Consider the following 14,581-nt stretch of genomic DNA (forward strand, 5'->3'; position numbering starts at 1 on the left):
TCCAGAGGCTGGAATCTGATCATCTTCAGGTAGACTTTAAACTTAAACTTGTTAGTTTCATTTCACAGTAATCTTTAGGCTTTTCAGCTTAACTTGCAGTATACTCAAAATGTTTTATATTTAATCAAGTAGGAGTTCAAATTCTCAATCAGACTCAGGAGTTCTATCAGGATTCTTTTGAATTGAAAAAATACAGCTCTGGAAAAAATTAAGAGACCACTCCTAATTTTTCATAAATCAGCATGTCTACATGTATGGCACACATTCCATTCGTGTACAAAACAGGCACACCTCATTTTACTTAATGAGGTACTGATTAGGTGATTACCTGAACTAAATCTATTTTAACAAGGAAAAGGATAAAAAACATTGCTGTGATCATCACTATCCTCTTGCAATAGGACCAGACGTATGGCAAAACAGTGCAAGTAGTACCTCAAAGCTAAATTGACTAAGAAAATAGCTATTCAGCATAGAACAATATGAAAAAATCCTCATATTCAGACTGAGGCTCCAATTTCGATCTGCATAAAAAAATCCTCAGGCACCGTCACGGACACAGGCCCCGCCATGGACTGACGAAAAGCCATGAAGGCATTAACTATTTGTTTACTGCATATTTACCTTTAGACCAAGCCTTCACATGTTCAAAGGCTTTGTCTAAAAAAACAACCATTGGGCCTGTAAGAGAAAATGTACACTGATAGTGAGCTGATCTTTTGAATCAGGTGTGACAGAGCAGGGAGAGATCCAAAACATGCAGGGCAGGGGGGCGCCCAGGAGCAGAGTTGAGAAACACTGGATAAACGATCATGTGATGGCAGTGAGTTAGCCCAGAGTATCGGAACCTAATGCCAAGAGCTGTAAAATTATTGGGACCACTTAAATAACACATCGGGTCTTGATGAAGAAAATATGTTGAAGATCAAAATCTTTACTGTGCATTGTGTAATTCGTTGATAACAAAAAGACATAATAACGGTCAATAGAAACCAAAATCCCCAACCAATTGTGGGCTGGATTCACATTTACACCAAAAATCTAAGTAAACAACTGAAATCCCAGGCCATTCCAACTTGCATTAATTTCATTACGGCAACTCAGTAGTGTGTATGTCCCCCACGTGCCTGTATGCACTACCGACAATGTCCTGATGAGATGGCCGATGGTGTTCTGGGGGATCTCCTCCCAGAACTGGATCAGGGCATCAGTGAGCTCTTGGACAGTCCGTGGACAGTCCGTGGCACTACTTGGCTGCGTCGGATGCACCGATACATAACGTCTCAGAGGTTCTCAATTGGATTCAGTTCTGGGGAACATAAGGGCCAGTCAGTGGTATCGATTCACACACTGTCCACATGAGGCTGGGCATTGTCCTGCACCAGATGGAATCTAGGGCCTACTGCACCAGCGGAAGGTCTAACGATGGGTCTGAGGATTTCATCCCGGTACCTAACAGCAGACAAGGTACCGTTGGCTAGCACGTGGAGGTCTGTGCGACCCTCCAAGGACTTGCCTCCCCAGACCATCAATGACCCACCGCCAAACCTGTCATGCCGGATGATGTTGCAGGCAGCATAACGTTCACCATGGCGTCTCTAGAGATTTCTTTAATTTACTTGGTGTAATACTGTGATGATTATGTGTTCCCTTAATTTTTTGGTGCAGTGTATATTATCAATACCAATCTTTAGTTTGGCACTAAACTCTTGCATCATTTTAAGGTTAATACATGTTGGCTATCAAAAAGAAACAAAAGATTTATTGGCTTTTCAGACAATTTTATCCAAAGACAGACGTGACATTTTGTTACGGTCACAGCCGAATGGGACTGTTTGCAGCTCTGCTTTGTCTTGTCCTGTCATGCCCTCTCCTGGTCTTTTGTTGCTTCCCATGTCCATATTTGGTCCTTCCTTCCTGTCTTCCCTCAGTTAATCAGTTCCAACAATCTCTCCTGTGTTTCCACGCACCTGTGTCCTGTTGCCTTGTTAGTATGTGTATTTAGTTTGATCCTTTCCTCCCAGTCATTTTGGGTTATTGTTTGTACTGTCAAACTTTAGCGTGTTCGTTTGTGAGTACCAATTCAGAATAAATTACCTGTTTACAGACCCTCGTCCAAGCCTGCGCCTACTTCCTCTACACACCCACCAATATTTTACACATTTAAATTAGCATCTAAAGTTTAATGAAGAAATAATGATTTAAAGTAAAAAGAAATATTATAATGGAATACTATAAATAAATATTATTATATGTATAACATGTATATTAATATATTAATGTAAAACAAATGTTACTGGAAACACCATTTATGCAAATTCTAATTCCTATGGAGTTATATTATTCACAAAATTTTGTTTTTGTCCGTTTCTGAAAACAACCGGTCTGTAAATCACTACATCACTTGACCTCAAATTATGGTATGTGCACTACTGGTAATACGCGGTGCACCCTTTAGTGGATACAGTGTCTCACAAAAGTGAGAACACCCCTCACATTTCTGTAAATATTTGATTATATCTTTTCACTGAAGAAATGATACTTTGCTACAATGTAAATTAGTGAGTGTACAGCTTGTATAACAGTGTACATTTGCACACAGCCATTAATGTCTAAACTGCTGGCAACAAAAGTGAATACACCCCTAAGTGAAAATGTCCAAATTGGCCATTTTCCCTCCCTGGTGTCATGTGACTGGTTAGTGTTACAAGGTCTCAGGTGGGAATTGGGAGCAAGTGTGTTAAATTTGGTGTTATCGCCCTCACACTCTCATATTGGTCACTGGAAGAGCAGTAGTGCACTCACTACTTTACATTGTAGCAAAGTGTCATTTCCTCAGTGTTGTAACACGAAAATATATAATCAAATATTTGCAAAAATGTGAGGGGTGTTAGTTTTTCTTTAAGAAGCCCTCCTGTTCTCCACTCATTACCTGTATTAACTGCACCTGTTTGAACTCGTTACCTGTATAAAAGACACCTGTCCACACACTCAATCAAACAGACTCCAACATCTCCACAATGGCCAAGACCAGAGAGCTGTGTAAAGAAAAAATTGTAGACCTGCACAAGGCTGGGATGGGCTACAGGACAATAGCCAAGCAGCTTGGTGAGAAGGCAACAACTGTTGGCGCAATTATTAGAAAATGGAAGAAGTTCAAGATGACGGTCAATCTCCCTCGGTCTGGGGCTCCATGCAAGAGCTCACCTCATGGGGCATCAATGATTATGAGGAAGGTGAGGGATGAGCCTATAACTACAAGGCAAGACCTGGTCAATGACCTGAAGAGAGCTGGGACCACTGTTTCAAAGAAAACCATTAGTAACACATTATGCCATCATGGATTAAAATCCTGCAGCGCACGCAAGGTCCCCCTGCTCAAGCCAGCGCATGTCTAGGCCTGTCTGAAGTTTGCCAATGACTATCTGGATGATCCAGAGGAGGAATGGGAGAAGGTCATGTGGTCTGATGAGACAAAAATATAGCTTTTTGGTCTAAACTCCACTCGCAGTGTTTGGAGGAAGAAGAAGGATGAGTACAACCCCAAGAACACCATCCCAACCGTGAAGCATGGAGGTGGCAACATCATTCTTTGGGGATGCTGTTCTGCAAAGGGGACAGGACGACTGCACCGTATTGAGGGGAGGATGGATGGGGCCATGTATCGCAAGATCTTGGCCAACAACCTCCTTCCCTCAGTAAGAGCATTGAAGATGGATCATGGCTGGGTCTTCCAGCATGACAACAACCCGAAACACACAGCCAGAACAACTAAGGAGTGGCTCCGTAAGAAGCATCTCAAGGTCCAGGAGTGGCCTAGCCAGTCTCCAGACCTGAACCCAATAGAAAATCTTTGGAGGGAGCTGAAAGTCCATATTGCCCAGCGACAGCCCCAAAACCTGAAGGATCTTGAGAAAGTCTGTATGGAGGAGTGGGCCAAAATCCCTGCTGCAGTGTGTGCAATCCTGGTCAAGAACTACAGGAATTGTATGATCTCGGTAATTGCAAACAAAGATTTCTGTACCAAATATTAAGTTCTGCTTTTCTGATGTATCAAATACTTATGTCATGCAATAAAATGCAAATTAATTACTTAAAAATCATGTGATTTTCTGGATTTTTATCACTCACATTTGAAGAGTACCTATGATAAAAATCACCGACTTCTACATGCTTTGTAAGTGGGAAAACCTGCAGAATCGGCAGTGTATCAAATACTTGTTCTGCCCACTGTACGTAGAACTTCTCAGTGTGATCTGTTGTTCAGTATACTCTGCCTCTTCTACAAAAAATACATGAAGTAGCGCAAAGACAGCTTTGCAACTGCGCTGTGATACACAACTGTCCAGGATTATAGCACTTGGCAAAATAGTACCCATGAGCAAAACTTCAACCCCGGTTTCCCAAAAATTTGGGATGCTGCATAACATTAGAAAGTGTTGCCCCCTCAAGATACAAACCCAGGTCACCCACATGAAAGGCTGTGTCGTTAACCACTACACCACAGCACCACATAGCTGTACATTTGCCAGGTGTCAGTATAGACTCCTGTGTCTATCCTGAACAAATCCTCTTTTGCCACTGGCCGTTGTAACAACATACTTTTTTCTTTCATTAATGAATGACATTTATACAATAAAGGTGACGATAACAAACTGGAATCTACCAGAAATAATTAATAAATATCGTTGCTCTCAATAGATTTGAACTTAGGTGTTCCACATGAGAGGCACTGTCTTTAACCACAACGCCACGGCGCTACATGTTTCAGCAGTTGCTAGACTCCATTGAGGATTGTGTTGAACTGACTAAAGTTTTTTATTAAGTTTACCTCCACCATAGCGTCTATGAACTGTATGGCTTTTGCCACTAGCCGTTTTAACAGCTTATTAGCCAGTAATAGGCTTACTAGTATCTACTAACTTCCTAGGAATAATCATAAGAATTGAGCAATTGCTAGCGAGACTGAAGATGACCTTTTCCATGCCAGAAACAGTCGCAATATAACCGCATACAGTTTCAGTTAAGGCTTACTATAACGTAACTATTGTATGTTGTAGCCAACAAATGTGTTTGTCTATCCTGACCCAAAACGCATGCACGGATGCATACTTTGAAAATCCACCTGAAACAGTTGCGACATAACCGTTAACTGTTTAATTATTTCAGGCTTACTATAATATAGATACTGGAGGTTTTAGCCAGCAAAGTCTTCGCCTATACGTAATAATTCATAATGCATACTTCGCTTCGCCTGCGAGGATATTTGAAGTCGGGACCTATAGTTCACAGGTCCACTTCTCTAACCACTGCGCTATTTTAAAAGGGGTGGGCAGGCTGTCGATTGGTCAGTCAGTCTCTCACTCACTACGAGACATTCGCTCTTCTTGGCCGGCTCCGCTTACAGAACACTATATTCAAAAGAAAATAGTACAAAGACAAAATATAAAATGTTGGAACTGAGACATTTTATTGTTTCTTGAAAAACATATGCCTACTTCAATTTGACTTGCATCTGTGAAGGCACTTTTAATGCTGAACAATATATACAGGTTTTGGAGCAACGTCTTTTTCAGGGTAGGCTTATTTCAGCAAGACAATACCAAACCACATGCTGCACGAATTACAACAGCATGGCTCCTTAGTAAAAGAGTGTGGGTGCAAAACACGCCTGCCTGCAGTCCAGACCTGTCATGACATCTGGCACATTATGAAATGAAAAATAAGAACTGTTGAGCAGCTGAAATCCTTTATCAAGCAAGAATTGGAATACATTTCACTTTCAAAAACAAAATAATTGGACCTCTCAGTTCACAAACACTTACAGAGTAATGTTAAAACAAGAGGTGATGCAATAGAGTGGTAAACATACCCCACTTTTTTTAAACGTGTTGCTGGCATCAATGTCAAAATGAGCAAGTCTCTGTTTCATTACGTATTGTTGTCTTTATACTGTTTTCAATTAAATCTAGGGATAAATCATCATTGCATTCTGTTTTTTATTGAGGACAGCATCCTCAATGAGAACTGGTCTATAGGCTGAAATGGTGCATCACACAATGCCTCCAAAACCAAAGCCAAATCCCACTTTTGTAATGTCCTCCAGGCCACCGGTCTGAGACGATGGGACCCAGTCATAAACGTTTCACCAGAGGATGACTAAAGACAGACACTCCAATGAAACCCTCATGACACGCCAAAATCGCACACGCGTACACCTTAAGCCTACAGGTGACTCCTGTTTATCAACTAGGAATTGCAGGAACATCAGGACTCTGCCCATTTCACAGAAAAGGGGGTCCACCCCCACGCTGTCACACCAGAGCATAAACACTCTGCAGACCACGTGCAGGCCACTTTCATGGTCTGAATGGTTGTGATGACATCCTCAGCCAAACCACGCCACATCAGCCTAGCCCTCTCAGGAGCCAAGCTCGCAGCAGCTGACCCAACACAGGAAATGCCCCTATCAAGCCGTTTGCATTCGTCAACGCCCTGTGGTGGTAGACCTGACCCCACCCTGTATGTTGACGTACACGATTGCAGTGTGATTGTCCAACCACACCAGCATGTCCTGAGCCTTTAGGGTCTGCGCGAAATGTAGCAGCAAACGCCTGATCGTGTCCAACTCCTGAAAGTTGATGCCGCACTCCGATGGAGACCACACAGCTCGTATACAGCGTCTGGCACGTCCCACCACAGCCCGTCAAAGACATGTCTGTGAACATGGGGACACGTGCGGTCACCCAGTCCTTGGGGACACCCCGCAACAGAGTGCGTGGGTTCCTCCAATACTCGAGGTCTGTCTCTTGAGAGCTCGGGATCACTACCAAATGTCGCTGATGATTCACAGGGTCCAGTCTGAGATGAACAAACCAGTGCTGTAAGCCCCTCATGCGCAATGGCCCCAACGGAACCACCGCGTGAGCTGACAGCATCAAGAGGCAAAACGGCCTCTTGGACATGCATTGGTTCAAAACGGAGAAATCCAAGATAGGGCTCATCCCCCCCCATCTTCTTGGGCACAAGGAAGTAAGGGGAGTACAGCCTCTTTTCCCACGGGACCAGCATCTCCGCCCCCTTCTCCAGAAGGTTCGCAATCTCGTCTCTCAGGGCTGCGAACTTCGCAGGAGATGTTTCGAATACTCCAAAGAATGGTGGAGGCGGGACCCTTTCTCAGAGCTAGATCTCACCAGGCCGGCAGCATACACAGACACCACCATTCTGAGTAACACTGAGAGGCCACCATGAGGGGACTGTCCAAAAACAGCCACCTCACCCAAGGTGGGGCTAACCCGAAAGGGAGGGGGAAGGCACAGCTACAGCGGGTGGTATGGCAGAGTACAAGGCACCTGCCACAAGGCACCTGACAACATGAGGAGGACTCATGGAGCTGGGGCCGTCCACTCAGGCAGAGACCGAGAGGAGGAGGACCGCTCACTAATTGCACCATAGCTGTCTGCAATGAAGGCTCACTCATGAATAAATAAGATATAAACATTGCTTTATTTTAACCAAATGATAAGCTCCCCACCAATCCCACACAGGGTGGGGAAGTGCCCGAGGGACACTACCCCCAACCCGTGAGGTGCAACTTCGCTTGTACGGCAGAGCCAGCCAGCTCCCCACGCCTGACCAATGGCAGAAGGAGGAGGAGGAGAAAGTGTCGAGGCTCTCTCTTCTCACACCAGTTAGTTGGAGTTGTTCCTGACTCTGATGGAGCAGCCCTGACACGGCGATGCTGCACATGGCGACACGCTTTCCCCTCTGAGTGCCGGGTCCCCAGTGCATCAGTGGGAGTAGCAGGAACAGATGAAGAATACGGCACAGGTAGCAGTGGTCCCAGCCAGAGTTGCTCCTCCGGGTCCTTATGGCTCAGCAGTAATGCGGTCGATGTATCGGTCTGTCGTACTGAAGAAAGAGCTGAGCCGTAAGGCGAAGCTCTCGATTTACCGGTTTATCTACGTTCCTACTCTCACCTATGGTCATGAGCTTTGGGTCATGACCAAAAGGACAAGATCCTGGATACAGGCGGCCCAAATGAGCTTTCTCCGCAGGGTGGCTGGGCGATCCCTTAGAGAGAGGGTGAGAAGCTTGGTCACCCGGGAGGAGCTCAGAGTAGAGCCGCTGCTCCTCCACATCAAGAGGGGTCAGCTGAGTTGGCTTGGGCATCTGCTTCGGATGCTTCCGGAACGCCTTCCTGGGAAGGTGTTCCGGTCCCGTCCCACCGGGAGGAGACCCTGGGGAAGACCTAGGACACGCTGGAGGGACTATGTCTCCCGGCTGGCCTGGGAACGCCTCAGTGTCCCCCCGGAAGAGCTGGGCATCTCTGCTTAGACTGCTGCCCCCGCGACCCGGCCCTGGATGAAGCGGAAGAAGATGTATGTATGTATGTATGTATTTCATAACACGTTATGGATGTTTGAAATGATCAATCATTCTGCAAAGCTATCAATTGAACTATCACCTTCAAAGCTTGGAAATCATTATCATAATTTTGATATATTGGAAAAAAGTAAAGGGTACAAGACTGTGCACCTTTCGGAGATTGAGTGGGAAAATGAACTACTTATCCCATTAAACATTGTGTTCTGTATTGTCCAATTGTCTACTAAATACAAGTGGAGTAAGTAATTGCAAATAGTTTTACCGGTTTCCCAACAAGATGCTAAGAAGTGCCGGTGGATCAGACTAATACGGTAAATAGCTAGTTACCTAGCTAAATGTACAGCAATATTATTTATTACTAGCTACGAAAATGTTGCTACATAACTACCTTAGCTACTAGGCTACTGGCTGCTTGTACCTGGCCATCCTCAAAACCACCAGATGAAATTAGTTGAATTAGCTTCCACTTTGGTTGGCTCTGAAGATAATTAATGGCTATGGTTGTGCCGCTAAGGCATGTGGTTAGTGTAGTTTTTGGGCTCTTAGAAAAACAGAACTGTAGGTTAAACACACATTTCTCAACACAGAGGTTGAAACATTGCCACTACATGGACATGCAAATTGTTTCACCATTTCACCGTCAAAGAACAGAACATCTATGATGCATAGTAATAGGAATCCATAATATTTAATATCTCTATGATTAGATTGAATTTAACTTTATTGTCATTGAACCATACAAGTACAGTATAACAGAAATGCAGTTAGCATCTAACCAGAAGTGCAAATAGAAGAGGGCAGGATATTTACAAGTAGTAAGTATAGTAGTCTCGACTATCAGGCCCGCAGCCAATGCATGTGTATATATTTTTGTTATCCTTACGTTGTTATATATCAATTCACCTTTCACATAGATTTATTTAATTGCTATGCTATCTCACGGCGGTCTTTGCATGTCAAAATGAAAATGTTAAATTACACTATTTAACACGTTAAATAACATTATTTGACAGGTCAAATAAGAAACAGATTATAGAACTACCCTGAAAACAATGTTGAGCAAATGCCGACAATATTTTTCATTTTTCTTAGGAACTACTTTTCTTCCTGTGAATATATTCCTTTGTATTAAAATAGTATAACTTAAAATTAATGGAATAAACTATTATAAACTAAACAAGCCAGCCAACTAGCCCTGTTGCCCCATGCCCCAGCTTTATTACCATTTGCATTACTTGAATGAACCCGGGTCAGAACATGACCAACACCAAAAATTGTCTATTGAAAAGACATGATTGCTATGAGTGTAAATCATGGACATAATTATGTGAATGTGGATAATATATTTGTAGTTGTAAACCCAACTTAGATGTGAGAATCTGTAATTGTAAACACAGTCCCATGCGCAAACTTGTAACTGAATATGTGCAAGAAATAACTAAATCTGTACATGTGCATTTCATTGTTCCTTGCTCTGATGTTTATCTGTGATTTGGTGCCCTAACAAGACAAATACATCAGAAATTATATCCGCATGTGGAAATGGCGGGGTCCTTTCCTTCCAGGATCACCATGACACCCTTTTATTCTTAATCCATTGTCATTCATTCCCTATTAACTACCATCAATTCCCCATTGACTCCCACTGAATCACCAATGACTCCCATTCATTCTCCATTGACCTCCATTCATTCCACATTTACTTCTTAGTGTTCCCCATAGACTCCCATTGAGTCACCATTGACTCCAATTAATTCCCCATAGACCTCTATTCATTCCCCATTGACTTCCATGCTTTCCCATAGACCCCCATTTATTCCCCATTGCCCCTCATTCATTCCCCAATTACTTCTATGTGTACCCCATAGACTCTCACTGAATCAACATTGTTGGATGGGCATTTTTTAAACGTATTTAATTTATTTTGCGACGTGCAACGTATATTATTTCGTAATACAACTGTTTTATACCAATGCACAGAACTTGGAACAACCTCGTTACACATATCCCAGCATATTAAAATAAGACAGTAATATTTAGATCAGTTGCCAACTTGCCAACAACATAAAAATCATTTTCAGACGCACTTTAATCTCGATGGGTAAACAGGCCTTTATTTGATGTTGCAATTTATACCACGGCAGGCAGTATTATTATAAAATAGTACCTAACATCTCAAGGCGTGACCTACATCAGTGGGATATGAGTTGAATATGGTGAGGATTTCATCATAATCCAATCTATCTGTCAGTTCATGCTCAAAAGACAGCAAACTGATGTGGTTCAGGTGGACGCTTGTCATTGATGTGCGAAGACAATTTTTTATCCTAGTCGTTGTCGAGAAAAGTCTCTCCACACTGCATGATGTCATTGCAAGTGTGACAATGACCCTTAACAGAGAGTTTCCCCAGGAAACTTTGCTTTACTATACTCAATCCACACAAACGGGTCATACCACCTTAATGAGAAGCAGCGTGATTTGCCATTTATCATACTTGAAGGGATCTTTGCTAGCTTTGGTCAAAAGGCTGGTTCATCAATGACAGACAAGTCTGTCGGTAGACCTTGTGCAGGTTCACCCCTGCCCGCAAGATCAAGGAGAGGAGCCGATGGGGTAGGAGAGCATGCTTGGCTCAACGTGGGATTGGCAGTTGTGATGGCGATTGTCGTTGTTTCTGTTCTGGTGCCACCTGTTAATGTCTCAATCTGGAATCTGTTAGATTGATCCACATCTGGCACACACTCCTTTTCCTCCAGACATCGTTTCTTGAAAAAAATTGTGATCGACATTTGATTTGCCATTGCTAGAACAACTACATTACATTAGCTGGTGAGTCAGTTCAAATAAGCTAGCATGGTAGAAAGTTTAGCCACGTGATGTTGCCAGGTTGTTGAGGTATACCCGGTCTGAAAACAATTCAAAAGTAACCAATAGTGGGAAGCCAACTTGATTGTCACCGACTATTTCTTCGTTACATTATAAAAAAATACCCGTAGAAAAGAAATCTCACATTTCTTTTAAAAATGTCATAAAATAAACAATTTATTTTGAAAAATTCCTGGGAAATTTTTTGCGTAGGCCTGATATCAAACTGGGTAGGCCCCTGCTCCCATTCATTCCCCATTGACTTCCATGCGTTTCCCACAGACTCCCATTTAGTTGTAGTGTAATGAGAAATGTCTGTTGAGGAAGAGTGGAAGTGTATTCGACGAAGAGGCGCGTCTGGTCCCACCAAGTCTCCAACATGCCCCTGGTGATTTTAATCAGTGTCCTGGGTAATATTTGCTTATCTGAAGTTGTGGAACACCAGATGTGGGTCATCTGCCCTCACCTGGAGAGGTGTGAAACTCTGAGCAAACTGGAGTGTAACTTAATGCATGATATTGTGGACATTTATCTGTAGTGTTTGGATTTCCCCTGTATCCCATAAAGGGCAGAATAGGCTGATATGCTTCATTGTACTGTACGGGTTATGGTCAAAGTTCACAAGAACATTGTAGAAATGATTGTGCATGTCTGATGTCAACCGGCAACAACGCCCCATCCATTCGAAAATTTAGCAATTCCTGTCCTTCGTGTTCATTGTGTTTGCCTAGGAAAAGTAATGCTAATGACAATTTGGGGGAGTGTTTTAAATGTGTCTGATTTTAGGATAAATAGCCATGTCTCCAAAATGTTATTTGGGTTTGTCATCGTTAAAGAGACCTCCCAACACACTGTGTTGTATTAATATATATGAGTTTGTCATCATTAAAGAGACCTACGTTGTGTCGTAGTCATATTCAGGAGTCTATCGTTACCAGAAGCTCCTAGCACACCTTCGTGCTATATTGTCTGAAATACCTATGGAATAATTAATAGAACACTAGGCTAGTTGGGAGGATGTTGAATCGTGTTGGTATGTACTTATGTTTTGTATTGTAACTTTATTACTTGATTGGAATAAATTGTGTTACTTTGGAATACAGATTACTACTGCACTCCTCGTTCATCTCCATACTAAAGCTAGTAGGCCTACTGGTAATTACACACACATAAGTAAGTCTAAGTGACCAGATTTGGAGTCCCCAAGTCCTGGAATTCTCAAAGCAGTTTGGTTAGGCCCAGGAACCCATGACATTCTAGTCATCCCTGAGTCGTGGGCATAATTAACTTTCTGTTAGACCCAGGAACACACGCCATTTTACTGTATGGCTCGTGTTAAACGACCTACACCCTATGGGCACTTATGATAACTGATATAGGCACACACACATACGTAAATCAAAGTCACCAAACTGATCATCTCTGAGTTCCCAGGTTGCTACACCGTCCCTTGTGTTCTGGACTTGACTGATGAGGAGCATTGAGGATAACGTAGGCCATGAAACATGATATTTGAAATGTTTGGCTTGTGACAAAAGAGTTGCTATATACTGGGCTGTGTGAAGATCAGTGCAGCGCGGTAGTTGAAGATTAAAAACATCCAAAATGGCAGACTTTATGGGTTTTTGAGGCAAATTTGTTCCTTAGGTAAAGAGGGACCTGTGGACTGAATTTCAGACCTCTAGATTATATGGAGTGGATATGCCAGTGGAGCTTTTGGAGCAAATTAGATGGCATACTATAGTGCCACCTAGGGTTCAGTTGGACCCATCGTCTAATAGATACATTTGGCAGACGATATACAAGTATGGGCAAAGTGGCGTGTCTGTAGCACATGCCATCTCACAGGAATATGTGTCCAAAAAAAAGAATAATAATATTAATGGAGAGGTTCGCTACTTTTGACCCTGGGACCTTTTTCAGATTATTTAACATATTCCAGGACATTTTTCTTTGGAATTATGACAGTTTTGAGTTTGTAATTTAATTTACAGGAAGCCTCTCTCCAGGCAACAATAGAAGTGAACAGGGAAACCAATATAGTGTTCCAAAATGGGAAGGCCAGGATATATTGATATAGGTTTTTCCCAAAACTAGCAAAGTATCAATGGTTATGTTCTACGGGAAACCACATTTTTTTTCATAAACGATGAACTACCTCAGAACATCTGTAAACGTCTGCACTTGAGCTAACAGCGCCGTTTGTGGGAGCAGCGCTTTTTCTAAACACATTGGATTTTACTAGCTAGCAACAACTAGATTTTAAAGGAATTCATCAGATTAAGATTTTACGGGAACAAATCAGATTAAGTTTTAGGAGTTAAGGTTCAGCCTCTAAGCTAATTAGCTTCGTAATCTAGCTAGCTTTATAAAATAAGTGATTTGGAACCTCAATATTTTTACATTATTATCAATCAAATTCAATCAATCACACAGGCAGCTGAAATTATCATTATAGTATTATTGGCAAATTATTATTAACAAGCAAATGGTTTTGGACACACATATAGCTTACTAGCTAAGTCCTACAATGTGATTTTCTGGATTTCTTTTTTAAGTGTACCTATGATGAAAATTACAGGCCTCTCTCATCTTTTTAAGTGGGAGAACTTGCACAATTGGTGGCTGACTAAATACTTTTTTGCCCCACTGTATGTATAAACATGTAAAAATTCCTGTGTGCAAACACATGCTGTTATGGGTTGGCTACTCTCCCCTGCCCTGACACCGCCTGAGCCGTTTTCTGGTGAGCTAAACAAGTGCAGAGGATTCCTTCTCCAATGCAGACTCATCTTTGATCAGAAACCTCTGTCTTTTGCTTCGGAATCATCTAAGGTGCGCTATGCTATGGGGTTACTTAGGGGAAGAGCTCTGGTTTGGGCTGAGGCTATGTGCTCCAATCAACATCTCTCTAGCTTGAGTTTTCCTCATGGTTGAAAACCGTTTTTGATCACCCTGATTACGTCGGAAACGCTTCCAAGGGATTGTTGGACCTCCGACAGGGCACAGAGAACGTCGTGGAGTACTCTGTAGATTTTTGGACATTGGCAGCTGATTCCAAATGGAATGAGGAGGCCCTACGCGGTGCATTTTTGCACGGTTTGCATAATTTGTTTAAAGATTAACTCGCTCTTCCTGATGAACCCAGTAACCTGCACAGCCTCGTTTCCCTGGCGATCAAGATTGACAACAGGCTCTGGGAGAGGAGACGGGAGAGGCATGGACCCACGCACGTTCCGGTTTGGAATTTCAGAGCAGCTAAACCTCGGTCCTCACCGCCCTGTGGGTTTTTTTCAGTGGCTCCTGTTTCCGTTCCAAGAGAGGAAG

This window comes from Esox lucius, chromosome 11, assembly GCF_011004845.1.
Source record: "Esox lucius isolate fEsoLuc1 chromosome 11, fEsoLuc1.pri, whole genome shotgun sequence".
NCBI lineage: Eukaryota > Metazoa > Chordata > Actinopteri > Esociformes > Esocidae > Esox > Esox lucius.